This window comes from Vidua macroura, chromosome 17 (assembly GCF_024509145.1).
Source record: "Vidua macroura isolate BioBank_ID:100142 chromosome 17, ASM2450914v1, whole genome shotgun sequence".
NCBI lineage: Eukaryota > Metazoa > Chordata > Aves > Passeriformes > Viduidae > Vidua > Vidua macroura.
In genome coordinates, this window is record NC_071587.1 from 3,774,542 (window position 1) to 3,795,305 (window position 20,764).

General features: G+C 41.7%; 1 protein-coding gene across 1 annotated transcript in view; it reads left to right on the forward strand.

The window, feature by feature from the left end:
* PTPRT (protein tyrosine phosphatase receptor type T) overlaps positions 1-20,764 on the forward strand; it is a 435,197-nt gene that overhangs the window by 137,363 nt on the left and 277,070 nt on the right. The window lies entirely within an intron of this gene.

The window sequence follows — 20,764 nt, forward strand, 5'->3', positions numbered from 1 at the left end:
ACTAGCAACTGAGGAATTACACTTGAGAAACGTCAAAGATCTGTGCTCATTTTATGATCTTTGCAAATAACAAAATCACCATTGTCTCCTCATGCCCAGATAAAGCTAAATGGACCTTTGTGGGCTTTTCTGTTTGATTTTTGGGGGTTTTGGTGTGGCATTTCTCTTTCCCATTCCCACATGATGGTTTCAGTTCATCTCTTACCTCTCTCATCTTTCTTGGAACATGGCCAGTTTGCAGCAGTTGAGGTTTTAATTTTTTTCTTGAAGGTCTCTCAATTGCAGTTGTTTTCTCAGGGAGGGGAGGGAAGTATCTCTTCCCATTCTGCAGCCTGTCTTTCTCGTTTGTGGTGCTTTTCAAAAGTCATAGTATCTTATTGCATTCTAAATGTCACAAAGGATTTGAATAACTTTAACATATGGTGTGGATCAGCTGTGAATTCCACTACAAACACCAGGAGCAGAAAGCAAACTGCATGAGGGAGGCAAGGCAGAAACTGAATTAAGTGGGAAAAAATAAAAAATGTGGAATTAGTGGAATAATGAGATGAATCAATACACCCATTTTAAATATTTGGATAAAATAATATGCTTCAAATTCAAGGAGAAATTACTGGCTTGTCTTGTCTATGCCCATATTTATTTAATGTTTTCTGCCTGTTTGTAATGTTCTTTCAAAGAACAATTATCTGTCTACATTTGACATAATTTTATGTATTGACAGAAATGGGGACTTACAATTTCAAAGTAAATGTGTTTATTAATTAAGATCCAGAGATGAACTAGCTTGAACTTGTTTGTGGTCAGACAAGGTCTGTAGATGACTAGTGAAGGAAGGAGCATTTCCTTTCATGGCCCCAGAAAACCCCGTGAAACACAAATTATTTATCAAGATAACCAAGGTCAGAGGGTGACCTGCTACTTAAGGGTGTTTTGTGGAATTTTTTTCTTTTTCTTGCAGTTATTTCCAGTTGATGAAATGCTCCATTATGCAGCAGTGTACAGTGAGTATATATATAAATGTTGTGTGTATATATAGTCTTTGCACACTCATGAATAAAATATACACGTGTACATATATATACAGACATTTTCTGCTGAGGAAGGATGGAACAGGCAGGATTATATTAATGAATTTCCATGTAGGCTGTTCTGAATTCCACTTTTCCTGTTGACTTTGTGGCAGTGTGTGACTCCAGCCTCCCTCAAGTGACCTGGTGTGACTGAATCCCCAGAATCTCCAGTGGCACTCTGAAGGCTGCAGCTGTACATTCCCAGGCTGCCCCAGTCTTGGCACTTGGCTGGATGCCTTTGCAGAGTTGCTGTTTTAAACACAAATTTCTATATCTCAAAATATGAAAAAAGCAGCTGAAGTGCCCTGGAATAGCATTGAGATAACTTGTGGAGGCAACTTGTAGGAGGTTGATTCTTCACTTCTAACTTAAGTCTTAGAATCCCAGAATGGTTTAGGTCAGAAGGGACCTTAAAGCTCATCCATTCCACCCCTGCCATGGCAGGGACACCTTCCACTGTCCCAGGCTGCTCCAAGCCCTGTCCAGCCTGGCCTTGGACACTGCCAGGGATCCAGGGGCAGCCACAGCTGCTCTGGGCAACCTCCCCACCCTCCCTGAAAGTTTGTTTTTCCTGATATCCAATCTAACCCTGCCTTCTGTCAATTTGAAGCCATTCCCTCTTGTCCTGCCACTTCAGGCTCCTATAAACAGTCTCCATCTTCCTTGTCAGTTCCTTCAGGTACTGGAAAGCCACAATGAGCTCACCCTTTTCTTGTCCAGGTGAACAATGCCAGCTGTGCCAGCCTTTCCTCCCAGCAGAGCTGCTCCATCCCTCTGATCCCCCTGGTGCCTCCTCTGGGCTTTCTGCAGCAGCTCCAGGACCCCTGTGCTGGGCCAGGGCTGGGCAGCTCTGCAGGTGGGGTCTCACCTGAGAGGGCAGAGGGGTGGGATCCCCTCTCTCCCTGCTGCCCACACTGGGGCTTAGCCCAGGACACACTTTCTTCCTTTTAAAATTTCTTCTTGCAGCGCATTCTGCATTTATATGCGAGAGATAAAGTTTATTTTATTGTGTCACCTGGCCTCTGCCACCTCGTGTTCGGTGGAAAACCACTGTCCCACTAAGGGTTTTTTATCTCATTGTGTATTTCTGGTGCAGAGAGTCATGGAGAAAAGGGAATGCCAGGGGATTGTTCACTGGGATTCTTACATTCCTGTGAAAATGGTTTCATTTAACTTGTGGCTCTCCCTTCTGGACTGAGCAATGTTCACTTGTTTGGTTTTGCACAAAAGGCAGAAATATTGTGGGCAGTTTGTCTGCATCACCTCAGGCTTTGACTTCAGCCTGCTGGAGCAGACCCTCAGGGGCTGAAATCCTCTGACAGCAGCAGAGTTGGGACTCTTCAGAGGGCCACAGTTCATCCCCTGCTTGTACAATGCATTCTACCTCAATCTGGACTTTCCTACTTTAACTGATCTAAGACGTAGAAAGTGTTTGCTACTCGTGGCTCTCACTTTATTGGTTATCCAAAACAGATAATCTAAAAAGCAAATTAAAGCTGAGTGAAAAACTTCTGGGAAATGAAGTGTAATAGGAGGCAGATATCACTATATGTTTTACAGAAATAGACCTGTCAGAGGTATTTGTTTGTGACTTTACAGCTGAAATTGAATTTTCTAAACCATGTCAAAAACTAAAAAATGACACAGTGTAAAGACTTAAAGATGTAGATAAACACAGAGCTTCTGTGTGGAAGCACAGAGAGGATCTGGGGTAATTGTAGGAATAAATCCCCTCGTGTGAGTGACATATGTAACTCTAAAAATCCCCTCACCAGTGACAAACGTAACTTTAATAGCCTTGTCTTTTTCCTGTCCTCAGCTGTGTTCTCTGTCGAGGCACAGGCTGCACCACAGTCCTGGAGATTTGAACAGCTATTTAGAAGTGTGTCAGAATTTAAAAAAAACCAAACAAACTTGAGATCCCCATGCTTTGAAACAGCAACTGCAATATTGGCTGGCACTTGTTTCCCAATGGTTATTACAGAAAACTTTGGTGCGTGTTTCCACGCCTGGGTGCTGTTTTGTGAGCTGAAGCACAAATGTTTTTTCATGCCTGTGTGAGATGCTGGTGGTGGGGACACTTGCAGCAATTCCCTGTGGATAGTGAGGCACAGCTGTGTCCCATCCCAGCCACCCAGGGTGATGATTTGTGAGCACTTTTGTGCAGGATGCCAGCTGAAGCCATGAGCTGTTCTGTGTTATTGCAATGGTATTGGGCACCTTCCTGTGCATACTCCAGTAAGTTCAAAATCATCTTTTAACAGGGTAAAATAGACGTGGAGAGTTCAGCAATCAGGACACTTGTGCACCTTTGGGTGGTGCCATGGGCTGTGTTGGTGCAAAAAGGTCAAAATAGAATGAAAAGCTGAAGGAGTTCCTGAGAGGAGCACAGGGCCCAGTAGTGCAATTGAGGCTCCAGCTGAAACATTCCTTAAAAAAAGCTTGGAATTGGGCACTTAATTAAAGATTTGTTACCAATGGCACTGAGAGCCACAGTCCCACCCCCTGCCATGGGCAGGAACACCTTCCACTGTCCCAGGCTGCCCCAAGCCCTGTCCATCCTGGCCTTGGACACTTCCAGGGATCCAGGGACAGCCACAGCTTCCCTGGGCACCCTGTGCCAGATTTTTTCATTCTTCTTTGTATTTCAGACACCCCCAATCCATTAAGAGACAAATACTTTTAAGGTGATTGACACTGCATCTTCCAAACACAAAATATTAAAAAGCAAAACAAACTGTTGCTTTTTTTAGATTTTTTAAAATTAAAACTCTCATAAGGCTTTGTTTTTCCCATACTATGTTGGGAGTGTGTTGGTTGCAGTGTCTTTCTTCCCTGTGCATCCATCAGGGTTTTTACAGATTAGTTCTATCACTAAAACCAGATTGGTGTTTCTTTCTGCCACCGAAGCAAAAGGCTGGCTCAGCAGCTGGAAAACCAGTTTTTTTTTCCTGTAAATACTTCCCCAGCCCCCAAATCTGCTCAGTCTATTCAAAATCAGTGTATGTGCTCCCTCTGGCACCCTTCTGACCCTGCTGAGGCTGATGGTTCTCATGCCTCTCTGAGGACGTTCATCTTATTCTCTTGATCAAGGACAAATAAAAATCAAATTGGACAGAGCAAGAGAGATATTGGGAAATCAATCACAATGTGAGTAGGTTTGGGGTTTTAGGAGATGGGAAGCTTAGAAATTTGGGCAAATGGCTATTACTGACAATTTCAGAGTCTGCCTGGGAAAAATGCATCTGATATTTGCTATTTGTTGTGGGAGCAGTTGTTCCTCACTTGTAAAAGGCTTAGTGATCCAATCCAGGAATAGAAGCAGTGCTTTTGTTGCTTGGAGGCACATGTTGTGATGAGCAGAACTGAACAGTGAGCAACCCATCAGCTGAAAAATGCCACATACAGGATTTAGGCTATTACAGAGCCCAAACAATTTCCAAGGTGTCAAGCTGGGTTGGTGAATAATTCATAAATGAGAGAACTGTCCATGTTACCAGGTAAAGCATTTGTACAGGGTTTTGCTGAGCCCCTTCTCATGGCGGTGACTTACGAGCTTGTGTAATGTTCTCTACACCCCCACAAGAAGCCTTTTTTATTTCATTTATTTCATAGCTGGGTCAGGAATTCAACTAGCATCCCAACCCTTCTGCCAGAATTTCACAGGGTCCTCAGACATTGCCTTCCATGGCCTTTTCTCCAACAGATGGCCTGATGGGCTAAAAAAACTCCCTGTTCACACCAGGGTGGCCACTTCCATGACTTCCCCAAACCCTGCTCCCATGAGAGCAGAACCAGTAATGCAAAGCATGTGTTGTCACATTCCTTCCAGGGCTTTGTAGAGCAGTATGGCATGGAAAGCTGATCCTGCATGGAATGCTGGTGTGAAGAGCTGGGTGTTTGCAATGCTTTTACATTTTTCCTGTGGATTTTTTCCTCCTCTAAGAGATGGTTCATAACAGGAAAGTGTGAGAATATCAGTGATTTATTAATTTTACCAAGCACAACATCACCCTTGCTGAGAAGAAATCTTCCAGGGAGTTACAGTTTCATGTTTGTTTGGTTTTTGATGTTGTAGCAATAAGCAGAAAAACTCTGGCCTTAAGGGTGGGGAAGGCAGCTGGCACATGAATGGCAGAAGCAGCTGAACCCCTGAGATGTCTGAATAATTTCCAGTGTATTATCACCTCCTTTTTCATTACTGCATTAGAGTTCATTTTAAAAAATGGTTCTTTGAACTGGCTGACACAGTGTTCACAGAAATATTTTGCCCAGCTCCCACTGCTGGCTTGCATGTTAATAAGTGAAGCTCAAAGCCTGACCCTTGGTTTTGAAATCCTCTGGTGGCATGTCAGGACTGGGGAATAGGCTTGTAATTGGATTTTAAACAGATACGAGTGTGTTTTAAGCCCTCCTTGAACTCTATGAGTAGAACTGATGGAATATGCCAGTAAATAGGGAAAAGGCAAGTAAACACAGGATTTGGAGCATAGTGGTCACTCTGTGTCCCTTGATTTCTGAAGGAATCTCTGGGATGCTCTTCCACCAAGTGCAAATAAAAAAGATCAAACAGCTGCTGTAAATAATACTGGTGGCCAGTTCCAATGAAGATTCAAATGAGACATAAAATTATTCTGTTGTTTGTTTCTTTTCTATTTCATTATTCAGCATAGAAAATCAATGTATGTATGTATGCTGCATGCATTAACAAGGTGTTATTTGTAGCACCTGGAGAGGAAAAAGCCCCAGAGAAAATAAAAAATAAAAATTATCACCTAATATATTGAGATTAGACAACATCAGCCTTGAAAGGCCTTGTTATGAGTGGAGTAGGGCTTGGCAATTGTTATCCTAATGACTTATTCATTAAAGAGAAGAAAATCTATATGGAAAGAACAAGAGAAATCCATGTTTCTTCACAAACATATGCATCAGCACAGACTCCACAAGTGCTGTAAAAGTGTGTACTCCTCCCTATGCCCATCACAAGGGACTGAATTATGCTGCCACTCTCTGTGGTGGGGTAATAGATCTGAGCAATGCTGACTTTAGAACACTAAGGACATGTTTCTCCATTAATTAGGGAGCACATTTTGTGTTTGCCTTTATTGAGGGAAGCTGTGCTGGTTGGACTCTTTGGTGGAGAAGGACAGATGCTTTTCCTTTCCCGATTTTTGTATCTGTGCTCAAATTTGCAACATTTTCAGGGCAGAAAGAGGCAACTCCCCAGTGAAGCTGAGATATCAGGACAATAAACCATGAGGAATGTGTCTATTGATTTAGGAAAGAAAGGCAGTTCTGAATTTTATGGTGCTGGCGATGCCCTTCAGATCCTTGGCTTATTTAAAATTTGTCTTAGCAACAAATTTTCTGGTAGCACATCTTTGAGCAGCAGCAACTCTGCTGTGATTCTCAGGAGCTGAATAGAATTTCCTTTCCTTGTGATTTTTCCCTGTATAATAAGCCTAAAACATCTTCAGTTTAAAGGTTTCAAGGTTGCTAACTAATTACCCAGACTTAGAAGGCTTTCTCTGGAAGGTGTTGTACTGCAACTGCTCAGTATAAGATTTCTTGTACTATTTTATTTGAAAGCATAGCTGAATCTAAAGAGAAAATACCGGGCTAATTAGTTGCTTATCAAGTGGGATCTGTCAATTTTTATATTCTTTATTTGAAGTAAAACCCACAGTTTCACGCTGTTGAAATATAAAACAATTGGACTAATTTCAGGTTGACCTTAATGTTCACTCTGTCTTTGCTTTGAAGGCAGAATGGTTCTCCCAATATTTACATTTATTAGGAAAGTGTTGATTTTTAAAGAGTCTCTGGGAGATTTGCAGGATGAGGCAGCAGCAGAACTGATTTTATGGATTAAATCCTCTTTCAGCCATTGGAGCCACTCCTGGTTGTGCACTGAGAGGCTCGAGGCCAAAGCCAGGTTGTGGTTTATTCTATGGCCCTCTTGGCTGTGTAAATGGCATTTCACACCTTCTGTCTGGCTGTGATAAATGTGATAATTAGAGGAATGAGTCCTAAGAACCCCGCCCTGGCTCAGGGAGCCTTGGCTCAGGGAGCCTTGGCTCTGGTTTCACCTGGAGTTTTAGCAAGGGCATGGTCTGAGCTGGGACAGCTGAGTAGTTCAATGAAAAAGTGAAATAAAACCAATTTTTCTTGTGATTTGTCCCTGTATAATAAACCTAAAACTTCTTCAGTTGTGCTTTGTTGTCAGTGTCATCAGCTTTCAGTGTGGCCACAGTGTTGGTCAGAATACTTAGAATTCCATATATGTGGTTTGAATGCTTGTGAAGGCTTTGGGTTTTTGGGAGGTGTTTGGCATGGGAAAGATGAGCGAGCAGGTGTTCCCCAGCTGGCCAACAGCTCCCTGGAACTGGCTGTTGTCTTGGTTTGAAAAGACAGGTTTCTGCTAAGGAAGGCAGGAGCCTCTCTTGAAATAGAGAATGTAAACCCCCTCCTTCCAAATTATTATAATTTTGAAATTAAGGGGCTCTCAGGCAAAGATATGGGAATAGGAATAACAGTTCTTTACTAGGAAAATTAAAAATACAAATGTAATAGTGCAAACAAAACCAAACCACTGCCAGAGTGAGAGCAGGCCCTGGCAGGCTGTGGGTCAGGGTGGTGGCAGCAGTCCCATTCCATGGGGGCTCAGCCCTCCTGCAGTGCCAGCTGTGCTTCTGCTGGAGCAGGATCCTGGACAAGGCTGGAGTTTTCCTCTGAAGCTCCAGGGCTGCTGGAGATGGGCCTGGGCTCCCTCTGGGAATGCAGTGGGGCAGAAAGCTGCTCCTCTGGGAATGCAGTGGGCAAAGGCTGCTGTGGGGTTCCAAAGTCAGATTGGATCCAGGTAGGAATGCTTGGCTCCTCCCCTGGGCACAGCATCTCCCCATGGGATGATGGAATTTTCTCAGCCATGCAGGGACACTCAGTGGCCATGGACAGCAGAGATCTCCTGGAGGGAGGATTGGCTGTGGGAGAGATAAAGAAAAAACTGCCCAGGGAACAGCAGAGAACTGCCCCAGCTCTGACAGATGGGGACAGAACAAACACCCCAGCCACATCTTGCATCCTAAGACAGCCGTGCAGCCCTGAGCATCCTTGTCTGGAAATTCTCCTGGCGTGCTGCTCATGATGCATGGGAGCACTGTGCTGAGGAGGGAAACCCAGACATTGTGGCTTGACTTACCTGTGGAACATCTTAGACATCAAAGCTGTGTTGTAACAACATCTCTGAGAGCTTGATGAGTAATTAAACTCATTTCAAAGTTACAGGTAAGCAGTGCTTTGCATTTTAACACATCCTATAAGACTTTGGCTGTAAAATTGTGTGGTTGAGTACATGGAATTTTAAAATCATAGAAAGGCTCAGTTTGGAAGGGACCTTAAGGATTATCTAGTTCCAAAAAAAGCCCAAAAGCCTACAAAATGCTCCAGAACTCGGTGCTATGTGGTGTTTTAGATGCCTTTTGATGCTTGATTCCTAGCACCACTGTGTGTGAAGGAGACTTGTTCAGTAGTTTCCTAAATAACAAATGGTTAAACAGTCTTTTACACTGTATGAAAAATATGTTAGCGAAAAATAAGTATATTAAAGAGAGAATTCCAGGGGGATTAAGGATATAGTCTTTAGAAATACAGCTCTTAAAAAACTGATAGGGAAATGATTGCATGCTGAGTCTGACTGATTCTGGAAACAGGAAGAAATTACACTCCACTGTTCTTCCAAATTAGTCCCCTTGATAGAGGCTGTATGAGTACAAAATAGAAACTGAGCCAAATGGGGCAAATTATCTTAATTTTTGTTAATTTGTTTATACACTGTCACAATACACTGACTAAAAAAATATCTTGAACTGTTTAAAATCGTACAATAATAGATCCAGTATTTTAGAAGAAAAGAAGGACAAGATTCTTAAAGACTATTTATTTTTTTGAGGAAGGATTACGTTTAGCATGTGGTACCTACAGCACTATGAAATCAAAATTTCATAAAGATATCTGTGCTGCAAAAGTGAATCTAGGACATGTTACCAGTTTGTAGTGGAATATGCTGAGCCTTTGCCTTGCAAGGGTGAAATGTATTTGTGTCTCAGGAAAGCACAAGCTGCAAGTGGTGCGTGTTCCAAATGGAAAGGTGTGTTTTAAATGGACTGCCTGGAGATTTGGAAATTGGATTCTTCCTTCTAGCATAACTAGGCAAATCTGCAAAGCAATTGCCAGGTGGCAGGACTGCTCAATCTCGGTTCCTCTGCTGGCTCACATCATGGGGCTCTGTGTTAGAGAGCACTGAACAAATGGAAAGGAGCTTTGTTTTTCCACAGGTAGTTTCTATATTTGCATCCCAATCTGAAGTGTTTCATCTCAGGTACATTTCTTACTCAGCCACTGAAAATGGTGATTACAGAACTGGTTTGAGCAGAGCATTAAGCAGGACTATCTTAAGATTTGTTCTGTTTTGGTTTTTTTAAACAAAGTGTTTGTTTTTATGTAGCATCTTCCTAGAGATGGGAAGGGAACAATTCTGTGTGTCGAGCAGCACTGAGTCCTTTGTGTGTGGTTAGAGCATCACCAGCCTCTGAATTATCACAGATCACTGACACAATTAAGATGCCAAACTTGAAGCATCAGTGCATCTCAGTGCTTTATCAAAAACCAAGAGGAGGCAGGCTAAAAGCCCTTGCTTTTTTTTTTTTTTTTTTTAATTTTTTTTTGAGAAATGTTGGTAGCTTGAGAACTACTCAAGTTGTCCAGGATCTGATATCATTGCTCCTGACAAATCAATTACCCTGGCAATAGAGATGGCTACCTGTATGTGCACTCCCATTTAAAGGGAAATATTCTGGGTTTCATCAGGTTTCTCCTCACAGTGAATTTTTTATCTCTGTGAATGACAAAGTCATGAGCAACTTCTGCAGGTTACTCTGATGGTGTGTCAGCAGAACCTCCAAGGCAAAAACTGCTGTTGTCAACTTGTCATGGCCAAAGAGGTTGGAATTAGATGATCCTTAAGGTCCTTTCCAACCCAACCTGTTCTGTGATTCTGTGACAAACATGGAGATGATTTCAGCAGCTGTTTTTCAGAAGTATAAACTTCCTAATTTAGGCTTTATTAGGGTTTAATCTGTGAGTGGCATCATTTTAGCCCTGTGCATGGAGGATATGTTAGACCGTAGCAGCCAGTCTGTGGAAGGGTGCTCTGGAATGGGAACTGTAAAAGATCTGTCCCAGGTTTTTGCTGTTAACACTGCTTCATTTTAACTGCCTATTTTTTGGACTGTGTTGCAAGCTTAAGTAATGTTAATAAACAAGATTTTGTAATGATCTGTTTTATGTTGAACTATTGGAGGAAGAAATCTTATTCGTTTATGCATTTGGCGGTTTTCTTATTTCTCCTGTGATTTTTTTTCACCACAGCCTTCTGGTTGGGTGCAATCTGAAAGACAACAGGGGCACTCAGTGCTCCTTTGGAGTTGCCTTCTTAAGCCAAGATGGTTTAGGTTGAAGTATCCTGCTGATTCTCGTGCTACCTGTGTTCTGCACAGATCAGAAAAGAGTTCTGAACACTTACTTGACAAATACTTTGAAGATTTGGGGATGTATCTGTAAAAGATCAAGTTACCAGGGTCGTTTTCTTGCATGAAGAGATCTGAGAGCTTTAATCACTTCAGGGAAATAGCAGCAACTTGTAACTAAGACATGCAGAGACACACATGTTTATCAAGAGATATTGCTGAATTTCCTTACAAGCCAGGCATCTCTTTAATGCTTGGTGTGGTACTGTCAAGACAGCCAAAGGAATAAGTGACACCAAGTGGCATTTCTAGTGGCAGAAGCACAGTGAATATCTGTCACACAGTGTATGATTTGGGTAAATCTAATGTACATCCTGAATTACACTATTATTGTCAGTGGATTAAGAACTCTCATGTCCAGAAGCTGACAGGAATCTGGGGTGTGTGTTTGTGTGTCTGTATGTGGAGGATGGCATCCAAATTCTATTCCTTCAACTCCGTAGGAATTTACAAGTGAAAAGATGAATAAAAATCATCCTGGTTTGCTAGGACTGTTTAAACCATGTTCTAAAAATGAGCAGGATGTGGATGTTGGGAAAATCTCCATCCCCAAATCCATATCAGAACAGTGTTGATGTTTGGAACTGTCTAGAACACAACTCTTCAGTAAGGGTGGAATTTGATATATTAAACTGGGAGGAGTAGGAATATGATCCTGGCTTAGATTTGTGTAGTAGAGATAAATGGGAAAACTGAAAGCTTGACTGTGTCTGCATGCTCAGAAGGTCAGGCTGTGCGTAGGAATTTGTGAGCTAACTCAGTGTAAATCCTACATAAATGGCTTGTTTGTTTGCAAGGCCTTGAGGGGTAATTATTTTTCAGGGATAGATAATCCTACTGAGAAAATGCTTGTTAATAATTTGGCACTGAAGCTGATCATGCTGAGTTCGAGGGGAGGTTCATTTGTCTGGGTCATTTAGAGCAGGATCAGAACCCCAGAGAACTGCTCAAGTGTGTTTTAATTTGAGTTCTTTCTACTCAAGGTGTTTACAACCTGTTTCAACTGCAAAGTGTTGGAATTGTAGCACAAGCCTTGCCTGTGGAAAAATCTCTGTTCCCTTTTGAAGTCCTGCCAGTACTGAAGCTGCATTCAGGTTCTAAAACATGACAGAAGTTTCTACTTTACCTCTTGGCCATCTGAAAAGCTCTGCTGTAATTGCCTAACATCCAATCAAGCCTCAATGTTTTATATTGTTCCAAGATGTTTAATTTAGAATTTTAGTTTTTATTCCTATTTACGTCAGGAACATCTCCCAGTATTCTTTGTCTGTTAATGAGCAAAATGTGTAATCCCCCCAAATGTTTTACACCTGCTTAAATTACAGCAATTTTGACAAATAGAATTAGGGAATTGAAAGTGTGTCAGAGAGCTGCTTTTTTACTGAAGTGCATGCAGATCTTGCCATTGCTTCCAGTGGAAGAATTAAGATGAGCCTGTACACAGGAAACTACTGCCAGCTGTAGTGTGGATCTGGATGTGTTTCAAACACAGAATCATGGTGCTTGGGTTGGTTTGGCTTGGAAGAGAACCTAGAGATCTTGTTGCACCCCTTCCACTGTCCCAGGTTGCTCCAAGCCCTGTTCAACCTGGCCTTGGAACTTCCAGGGATCCAGGGGCAGCCAAAGCTGCTCTGGTCACCCTGTGCCAGGGCCTCCCCACCCTCACAGGGAGGAATTTCCTCCAAAAATCCCATCTAACCTTTCCCTCTGACAGTTTAAAACTATTCCCCCTTATCCTGTCACACAGGTCCCTCTCCAGCTCTTCTGGAGCCCCTTTAGGTTCTGGAAGTGGCTCTAAGGTCTATCCAGGACCTTCTCTTCTCCAGGCTGAGTAGCTCCAAATCTCTCAGCCTTTCAAATAAATGTAAACTTTGAGGATAAAAATGACATTCAACTCTCCAAAATGAAAAGGAGTCTACTAAGAATAATTCCAAACTGTAGTGTAGGGACTTGAAATTGGGGTGAAGAAAGAAGCTCAGAATTAGAATAGGAGATCCTAGGTTTATTTAAATCTCCTAGTTGCAGGAAATGAGAACTGGTGAGTCAGTGAGAATAGCAGTAATTAGCTGCTTCACTTAGAGAAAAATGCACGCTTCAGAGGCTCCAAATGATTACTTTGCACTAGTGTTAATTCTAGAAATTACTGTGTCTTTTTATGGACCTTTCTGCTGGATGTCAGACTGAGGAAGTGTTGGGCAAATGACTGGTTATCATTTTGGTGAGGAACAACAAGTCTTGGATCATCTGAAGAGATTTTGGAGTGAAGGGGCTGCTTTGCTGACGTATTTCATTCATAGCTGTTTAATTGACCACTAAATAGAAAAACAGTGGGAATTTTTTCTTTGAAGAAGAGAAAATGGAGATGATTCCAGGAAGCTTGGAGAGAAAATGATCAAAACAATCATAAAAAGATGAATTCATTTAGGGTGGGTCCAGCACGGCAGACTCACCACCAGAACCTTTGCAGAGGAAAACTCTGAGTTTCTATTGTGCAGAAATTACTGTGCCAATGTAATAATGGATTTAAACTGGATTTATTTCAGAGCTTTTGAAATACCTTTCAGAGTTTATTGTCTAAAGTAATCCTCAGGGGGAAACAAAACTCCCTGTGGGTTTTGAAGGCAAGTGCAGAAAGCAAATAGTCAAAAGTGTCAGAGGGTTCACAACTGATGGCCCAAATGTCCTTCCTAATAATGCATTAAATTCCATTCTGTGAGAAAATATGGACAGTTTGATAACTAGAGTAGCACTGAGAGCAAAAGGTGTGGGGAGCTGTGAGGAACTCGAGACAAGCTAATAGCTCATCAGCTTGAGTTAGGCTGGGGGCAGTTTCTCATAAAGAACTTCTGATTTTTGGTGAACACTATGAACTCTGCTTTCTCTACAAACTCAATGTATTCCTGGCCATCTGAACCAAACATTTTGCCGTGGCAGGAACCACGGGGAAGAGGTGGATTTAGCTGGATCAAGGAACTCAGCAGTTACAATATTTGAAGTTCCCATCCAAGCAGTGCTATCAAGTCCATCTGCCATGGCCTGCAGAGCTCAGAATGGCTCTGGTAGTAGCCTGCCCTGTTGGTTTTCAGCAGGAAAATCTGGACCAGAAAATGTGATTCAGTAGATACCATTAATTTCTAATAAAAATTTAACAACATGCACATAACACTGTTTATTTCTAAATGAACTGCAGTCCACGGGAAATAAATCTCTCTGTACTTTTGGGCAATTTAGTAAAAAATGTTTACACAGGCATCCAGCTCAAAAGCACATGGGAGTAACAGCCTTTGTAGATGCTGGTAATCCTGTTTCTGCCTAATATCAAAAAGACCAAGAAGTGAAACATGATAAAACATTGCAAATTATGTGTCCTTTAAGTGTACTGAGGCTATTTGATTAAAACAGGGGCACATATACAGTGGCTCAAAGGCAGCATGTTTCAAGCTACTCCAAAAGATGCTTTGTTATTAAACACAAGTGTCAAGTTATTTGAGCAAAAATACTTGTCAAGTTTCAGTACTATCAGATGTTTCTTTAAATAATGATTAGACTTTGGTGTAATGGTGGATGTAGTTTAATAATCTTTAATTATAACTGTGTGTTTTCGGATTTCTTTAAGCACAAATACTGTGTTGTGAACCAGTCACCAAGTTAATAATTTGATGCAGAAATAGCTGCTATTTGAATTAAATTATTCTGTTTATCACAGAGGCTTAGGCACCTTCTCTGAACACCAGGACCAGCCACTGTGGGCAACTGAGCTGCTTCAGGCTGGCATTTCCTTTTCTCTTTTTATTTTGAAATATAATGCAGAAACATTCAGCTGGACAATGTCCCCCTGAATGGTACAATCCCCTGGAAAAGAGGGTGCTGGTAGCAGTCCCCCTGTTCAGGTTGCTGCAGTTCTAACAGGAGTTAAGATAAGCAAACAAACATTGTGTTTAGAAGAAAAACCTGGTGTAATTTAGTTCCCGTGGGAATGAGCAAATGCTGGTGGTCACAGCTGGGAAAGCCGTGGGCTGGCCGTGGCTCCTTCCCCCTGTGCCAGCACGCCCCCACTGGGGCCTGCACCAGCCTCTGCTTTGGCACTTTGGAGCTGCTCCTTTTGAGGAATTGTCGCGCTGCCATCCTCTGTGGTGGCTTGTGAGATGGCCTTAATTATTTTTGGACCCACTCTGCCAAATCCCATCCTTGGCTATGCTGCAGCTCTCCCAGAATAGCAGCAGTGACTTCAGCAGCACCCAGTGCTCCGAAACTGAGCTCATCAAAGTTGAAAATTTGGTGCAAAAATAGCTCAGCCTTTGACCTTCAGCATATTCTGAGTTTGGAGCTGTAGTGTTGATTTCTTAGATGTACACAGAAGTGACCATATGGTTAGAGCAGTTATGTAAAATTGAAGACACACTTCCTCTTCAGACATCATTTGCTCTGGTTGCCTTTTGGCATTACATTTAATATGTGCTTTCTGTCACAAATAGAAAAGGTAATAATCCCTCTGCAGTTTCCCAGAAAATGTTACATATACAAAGCATATGGAAATGTTAGCCGAGTTGCAGAGAACATAAATGTTGGCTGGCAATGGAGCTGCATGCCTGCTAATGAGACATTTAATTCTGGCTGACATGGAAACTGCTCCTAATACTCTAGAATTATGTAATAAAATATATTTAGCTATTTGTCTTTAATGATTAAGCAAACAGAGAGCCCAGTGTATTGAAAATGAATATGTGCCTGAACCGTGGAGCTCAGTGCTGCCCAGGAAAGTGATGTTTGCACCAAAATACTTCTGGCAGCTGCCTGGCTGATGCCAAAGGCAATTCAAGAGTGGTTTCCACAAAGCCCTTGTTGGTTCAACCTTTAGGGTCCAACTGGCCCAGCAATTTAGATTTGATGTCAGTTTTAATTAACCACAGCAGCAAGAAGATAAGCACAGTTTATTACTTGCCACGAGCAGGAAGCTCTGGGTAGAGCTGTCTCAGCTGATGGTCTTGTGAGGCTTTGGAGACACAGAGGCTTTTTTTAGACACAGTAGACTGGAGCCTGAGAACCTTGAACAACACCAGGGTAACCACCTGAGAGCATTCAACCTCAGCAGCTTCAGAGTAGCCAAATTAAATAAATTAAATTATGAGTTATTATTATAATTGTAATTCCTTGTTGTGAACCTGGAGCCATTCACCCATGCACCTCTCACAAACGAGGCTGCAGCCAACAGCTGCTGCATCTTTGGGAAGGGAGAAGGAGGCAGAATGGAGTTTGTAGTCTGTCCTTTATCTTTTAAAATGTTGTTAGGGGAGAGGATTAGGCAAAAATAAAAATATGTGTTCAGAAAAAAAACCAAGTTGGAAAATTAGATCAACACAAAAGTCGAGAACAAAGGCTGCCCTGGCAAAGGACTGTTGTTAAATTTGTAATGGCTTAATTGATCAGCCACTGGATCTGGGTAATGCAGAGCAGTCTATGAGGATGACCACGTGTTGTTAGAAGTGGTTTTCTGTGTCTTTTCACCATTATATAAATCAGACCTTCATGGGAGAGAGAACACTGGAAACCTGACTTTTTAATCCAAATTTTGTGCATGTCATGTACGTTTAAGCATATCAGATCCTGTTTCTGGAGGGAGGTTTTACACTGGGAAGCAATAGACATGTTTGGCTTGCTGCCCCCTCCAAGGAGAGCTGATGTTGCAGTGGCTGAGATGCAGTGATTTAATTATTCAGTTTCTTGTAGTCACCAACCTAAAACATGTGTTCTTTGCATCTGTATCCACCTGGTTGGAGAGATTTTTATTTTTAACCGTAGGGTTTTGACAAGATACAGAATTTAATTTTTAAAATAAGCACCGTGTTTGAATACAAAGCTGAGGCACACAGAATAAGCAGCAATTACTTGTTCAAAAAGCACTGACCATTTCCTCTGAACTCCTCTCCTGTTAGTATTGAGAGAGAGAGGTGCCTTTGGCAGCAGGTTATGCCCCAGGTTAAATCAGGTGAGGAAGGGAGGATGTTCTGCTGAATCCTGAGCCTTCTTGTGCAGAGGTTGTGACTCACGCCCCCACAATGTCTCTGGGACTTCACTTTCAAGGTTCAGCTGCAATGAAGCTCTTGGGTCCTAGGAACAGGAATTTTGATGCCATTAAATGAAGATATTATGTTGGATAATGGCTATTACCCCTATTTTTTATTTGCCCATTTAATTACATAAACATTATTAACCATTTAAATCAATTGCCTACATTTTACCAAAGTGAGTGGTAGGATATGTGGTTGTCAGGCTACTGGAAATGAAAAGCAAATAAACTCTTCAGTTTCCAAGGTTTAGTGTACATTTTCATCAGTTTTGAAGGATAATCACATAACAAAATTAAATTTGCCGAGAATTCTTGCCTATTGTTTACAGTGAATTGTATGGTTTTTATTACAAATGCCATTTCCTGATAGACTGGTGTAACTCCATTGTTAATGGACTCTTTTTTTTTTTTTTTAATATCACTGCCAAACAATTTATACCGTGTTTATAAATAATAGCATAAGGACACTGTTGAAGGAAACTACTGCAGTGACCTTAGCAACAGTGAATGCTGGCAATGAGCCTATTAAAAAGGTTTTTCACTGCTGAGATTTATAGAATTGTTTCTGATTCTACAGCACACATAAGTTTTTGCTTCTCACTGAACCCAGGCTCTCAGCTGTGGCAATAGGGCTTTTATTGAAGAAAAGTTTATAAAATGTGGGAGGAAAAGTCTAGAAATAGCAGTGGACTCTGGAGAGAAGCATGAGATATGTTGTGCATGTGGACACCCCATCCCTGGCAGTGTCCAAGGCCAGGTTGGACAGGGCTTGGAGCTACCTGGGACAGTGGAAGGTGTCCCTGCCCGTGGCAAGGGTGTGCAATTAAATGTTTTTTAAGGTCCCTTCCAACCCAAATCATTCTGGGATTCTCTGATACACAGAACAGCTGCCACATGGCTGTAGCTGTAGAGCAAAGGTGTTCTCCTGAATTCTCATGGACAATGATTTGTGTTGTAAATAAAACTGTGAGTTTGTTGGTGGAGAGGAAAATGGGATTGGAGTTCTGATGCTATTCTAGCTGCAGCTCTCCGTGGTGATTTTTAAGGAGGAAAGACTGTGCCCTAGAGATGCAGGTGGAAAGCCATGCTGGATCACCTTGCACCACTGGAGTGAGAAATGTTGATGTGAATCTTTGTGATAAACTGTGCAGTGCTTGTTATAGACTAGAAATGATCGATGTCAATGCCTTCAGGAGCTCACTGACTCAACAAATGTCTTAGAACAAATGTCTGGAAGTGCAGTGAAGTATCATTGCTGTGTTTGTGTCCACAGCAATGAGAATTCATTTTTTTGTGCTGATTTTCCACACTGGATCCAACAGGTTTCTATACTGAGTACAGACTACTGGAGACCACTCTGGTCTGCAGCTGAGGCCAGAAATAGAGAAAGAGCTATTATTTCTTTTTTCTGCCTTGTCATTTCTGAGGTGTTACAGTCAGTTTTCTTGTGCTTCTAGATCATGCCTTGGTGAAAAACTGGGGCAATAAGTCCCTCCTGTGCTTAAAAACTTTCTCTTGTCTCCTCTGTGTTGGACACTCTGACTCTCCCAAGTGCTACTTGTCATTGCTGTTCTTAAGAATTCTGTCTTCATGCTTCAGTTGAATTGTCTTCAGGCCAATGAAGAATAAAAACATATGTCACTGAGGAAATGATGAAGTCAGAACCTGAGTCCTGAACTTTATCTTTCTATTGCAGATCTCTCAGTCTATGTTGTTGGCTGTCCTTGTCAAGGCCACAGAATGTTGTGACCAAAAGTTGCACAAAATGTTACACTGCTAGAAGAATGCTTTTAACAACAGGGAAGCAGCTATTTTTATTATTGATTTAAATATTATTGCAAGGTTAAAAAAGCATCCCATTAACAAATGGAGTCCTTCCCAAGTTCCTGCTTCACAGCCTCTTGCAGAAATCCCATTATCCTCCTTAAAGCCCTCTGCTAATTAGGCATTTGTTGGCTTATTTGTCACTTGATCACCTACAATATGGATTTTGTAGTTGAAGAGGGTGTGGTGACTCTGAACCACCAGAAAGTCATTAAAATGTGATTTTTTTTTTTTTTCGTTGTAATCCATGATGCAGTTTTGTCTTGTTTCTTCTGTCAGGGGTAGTTTAATCTTCTCCATCCAGGTTGGGGAAGCCTCTGCAGTAGATGTTCCTTTCTTCAGCATTAATTCAGGGGGGAGATAAAGGGAAAATGCCACTTGGCTGAAGACAATTCTGATGCCTCAGGTTTTAGCTTTTATATTTTTCAGATTCTGTGCTGCTTTAGTGTGTAGTTCTGAGCTTCATATGAGGGGATGGTGAGCTCTCTGCACAGAGCAGGGAGACAAAACAATTCCTTCTCCAGCTGGGCACCAAGGACAAATGATCCAAACCTCAGGCCCAAGAGCAAAAACAATGGCAGAATGAAGAGAGAAAAACAAGAAGGATGGGACTTCAGCTGGAGCTGAAATTGGACAATTAACTCCAATATGCAAATGGAGCAGGACTTATAAATGTGAGACCTCATGACTACTTGTCCATTTTGTGACCATTTTGGGTTCATCTTGGGTGTAGCCTTCATAAGGCATCAGTTCTGGGTTGTGAGCATCTTTCAGTGTCTGTGGGTGACCACGACTTGGACAGCATTTGTAAGAGGAGTGTAGTTTGATAACAAAGCCCAGTGTTTTATGGGCAGCAGTGTCTGGGTACACACTGAAATGCAGCAGTCCTGCATGGCTCAGGCAGTGGAATCAGTGGAAAAGTCTGCAGCTGGCAGTTATGGACCTGGGAAAATCTGCTTTTCCTAATTCTGAGCATGGTCCCACAATTGTTTGGTTTTATGTATAAAGCAAAAGCATTGCAAGCTTCTCCTCTCCCAAGGCCTTTTGGAAATGGGCAAACCAGACCCACTTTTGTCACACAGTTCATCTCTCAGGGAGGACTGGGGAAGTGTTTCTGTCACAATCTTCACTTTAAATATCTGCAGCAAGTATTTGAGGTAATATGAGATCAGTCTCGTTCTGAGAAGATTTTTCTTATGAAAATCCCCCAAAATCATAATTATTTTCGTAACATTCATTTCCAGAAGAAAAGCGTTTTACAAATTGTAGACTGTCTCTTTAAAAAATTCTTCCCTATTATCCAACAATTTCCCAAGTGAATTAATTGTCCTCATGAATGATACTGAACTCAGCTTGCCATTTATATTCATATTTATCAGTGAATCAAACAGTTTCATTGGTAGATTAATTCAGTATGACTCAGATTTGAGAATTAAACCCCATGGGTCTGATTTTGCCCTAATATGTGGAAAAGGGACGTGGTTATGAGATTTAGAGATTCTGGGTTTGTACAAACGCTGCTGTCTGTGGTACATCAGTGAGGGCAAGAGATTTCTGAGCCTTTTTCTGCTGTTATACACAAAAACAGATATAAAAATGTGTGACGTGTGCAGCAGGTAGGTAATCACAAATTTCATCAAATAAGAACTACAAATTAAGTTACACAATCTTAATGTGCATGGAAATAGTAATTTATTTTCCCCAGCATAATGTATAATCAAACTCAGAGCTCATTGAGAGTCTTATTCCTGACTCAACAAAAATGGTGAGAGAAAGATCATTCTGTGGCTAATTAATAAATGGGATTAACGCAGCTTTTGACTTCAAAAAAATCTTTATATTACTGATTGTCAGAAGATTGGAATGGTAAATTCTACTTCATAGCATCCTGTGAAGAATTCTTATATTCTGCTTAAAGTGGCTGCTTGGCCACTGCTGGAAACCAGCTGTGGAGATAGATGGACTTTTTATTATATTGTCCACAAACATTTTGTCACATTTAACATATGGAATGTTCAGTATCTGTTCTGTGCCTTCAGAGTGACTTGGAGGGAGTTCAGAGAGATCTCTTGTTCTGATCTGTGCTTCTGCAGCCATCCCTGTGATAAAGGGATGGATAAAGGGAAAGGATCCCATGCTCTGTCTCTGAGGTAGTGCAGTGACCCTGCTCCTCTCCCCTGGGAATGGAATACTGGGAAAGGGTCAGAGCAGTT